The 2,474-nt window shown below is 74.6% G+C and overlaps 1 non-coding gene across 1 annotated transcript; it reads right to left on the reverse strand.

Moving 5' to 3' along the window:
• Positions 1-2,058: 2,058 nt before the first annotated feature.
• LOC135979615 (5S ribosomal RNA) lies at positions 2,059-2,177 on the reverse strand. The gene has a single exon (XR_010596887.1). It is a non-coding gene; the product is annotated as a 5S ribosomal RNA (ribosomal RNA).
• Between the last annotated feature and the right edge of the window lie 297 nt (positions 2,178-2,474).

Below are 2,474 nucleotides of genomic sequence, written 5' to 3' on the forward strand. Positions count from 1 at the left end.
GCCGTTTTGCTTTCCGGCCACCAGGTCAACCCATTGGTTTCGACGGGTTGACCTGGCGGCTGGTTTGCTTTCCGGCCACCAGGTCAACCCATTGGATTCGACGGGTTGACCTGGTGGCCGGTTTGCTTTCCGGCCCGGGTGTCACCCCACTCCGAGGGCAGCACGGCAGTGGTCTTGAGGACCACAGAGGGGGGCTTAATAGTCGAGACGGAGCAGGTCCGGGGGAGGCTTAATAGTCGCCCCCCGGCCAGTCCGGGGGAGGCTTAATAGTCGTCCCCCGAGGACTCCGGGGGCCAGGCTTAATAGTCGTCCCCCCCCGGGCGCTCCAGGGGGGAAAGCTTAATAGTCCTCCCCCGAGGACTCCGGGGGCAGGCTTAACAGTCGTCCGCCCCGGGCGCTCCAGGGGGAAAGCTTAATAGTCCTCCCCCGACAGTGTGTGTGTGTGTGTGTGGGAGGGAGGCTTAGCAGTCTTGCCCCGGGCGGTCCGGTGGGGGAGGCTTAGCAGTCGTCCCCAGGGCGGTCCGGGGGTGGGGGGGGGGGGGAGGCCTCACAGTCGTCCCTCGGAGAGCCGGGTCAGCGGCAGTGGTGGGTTTACGTCCAGCCTCCGGAGGGTGCGCGTCCTCGGAGGCGATGCAGGCGCCGCAGAGAGGCAGCCTCCGAGGCAGGGAGCGGAGCACCGAGGCTGGGGAGAGGGGAGCAGGAGCCGGGGGCTGGGGCTGGGGGTGGGGGGCGTTCAGGACAACCGGTCAAGCCCCGGGAAGCAGCTGTCAAATGTTCCAAGTCCCCACTCGGCCACCAGGTCCACCCCAGTCTAGCAATGGGGTTGACCTGGCTGACGGCCGGTTAGTATCAAGGTAAACTCACCGTCGTCCACAGGAGGGCAGCTCTCAGGCCGGCCGGCTGCGGCTGACTCTGGGGCGGCGCCCGGTCCCGGCAGCGAGGGGCGGGGGGCGCGGAGCGAGACGGGGCTAACCGGGGGGGGGCGCCTCCTGCGACTTTGGGGGCCGCGGGTCGTCAGTGGCGTGCAGGCCGGGCCTCTCCCGGGGGATTCGGGGGGGCGGTCCTGCGGGCCGGGCGCAGGGGGCTCGAGCGAGCCCGGGCCGGTCCGCCCCGGGGCCGGGGTCTCCGCCTGCGGCTCAGGGGGGCGCGGGTCGTCGGGGGAGGAAGCCCGGGGGAGCCGCACACCGGCCCGCCAGGCCAGGCCTGGCCTGGATGGCCGCGGGGGGATTCGGGGCGGTCCCGCGGGCCGGGGGCCGGGCGCAGGGGAGGCGGGGGGGCCGAGCGAGTCCGTCCCGGGCCCGGGGCCTCCCCCTGCGGCTTTGGGGTCCGTGGGTCCCCGCTGGAGGAAGCCACTGGGAGCTGGACACCCGCCGTCCGTCCCGCCAGGCCAGGCCTGGCCTGGGTGGCCGCGGGGGGATTCGGGGCGGTCCCGCGGGCCGGGGGCCGGGCGCAGGGGAGGCGGGGGGGCCGAGCGAGTCGGGCCCGGGCCCGGGGCCTCCCCCTGCGGCTTTGGGGTCCGTGGGTCCCCGCTGGAGGAAGCCGCTGGGCGCTGGACACCCGCCGTCCGTCCCGCCTGGCCAGGCCTGGCCTGGGTGGCCGCGGGGGGATTCGGGGCGGTCCCGCGGGCCGGCGGCCGGGCGCAGGGGGTCCGAGCGAGTCCGTCCCGGGCCCGGGGCCTCCCCCTGCGGCTTTGGGGTCCGTGGGTCCCCGCTGGAGGAAGCCGCTGGGCGCTGGACACCCGCCGTCCGTCCCGCCTGGCCAGGCCTGGCCTGGGTGGCCGCGGGGGGGGATTCGGGGCGGACCTGCGGGCCGGCGGCCGGGAGGGTCCGGGCCAGTCCGCCCCATGCCCGGGGTCTCCCCCAGCGGCTTCGGTGGCCCCGGGGGGGGTCCTCCGCGGAGGAAGCCGGGTGGGTGGGGAGCCGGACCCCAGGCGCCCAGACCCGTGACCTGCGGCCGCGACCTCCGACTCGGCAGGAGCGACGAGGGGCTTTCCGGCCCGTCCCCCCCTCTCCTTCCCCCCCAGAAAAGGAGAGAGAGCTGACTCGGACCGGGAAAAGCTGCCTACGGCACCTGGGATTCCCAGGCGGTCACCCATCCAAGTACTAGCCAGGCCCGGGACGGTTTACCTTCCGAGATCGGACGGGATCGGGGGCGTTCGGTCCGGTATGGCCGTAGGCACCCGGCCCCGCGCCTCCTCGCCCGCTTTCCCCTGCCGACGCCCGGGCCTGCCGCACGGTGAGCCCCGGTCGGACTGCCCCCCCCCCCTGCGGCAGGGCCCCCGTCTCTCGCGGGCCCGGTCCTTTTTTCCTTTTCGAGCTCCGGGGCCCGGGCTGGCCGCCAGAGCCCCTCCGCCCGCCCTCCCCGGCGTCGGGGAAAATACTGTCCCGGACTTCCAGTGCGCCCGATCCTGTCAGCCGGGGGGTGGGGAGGGGCAGTCCCTCGCTGCGGCCGGGGAGGGTGAGCCCAGGGCGGCT

This window comes from Chrysemys picta, unplaced genomic scaffold, assembly GCF_011386835.1.
Source record: "Chrysemys picta bellii isolate R12L10 unplaced genomic scaffold, ASM1138683v2 scaf1051, whole genome shotgun sequence".
Taxonomy (NCBI): Eukaryota; Metazoa; Chordata; order Testudines; family Emydidae; genus Chrysemys; species Chrysemys picta.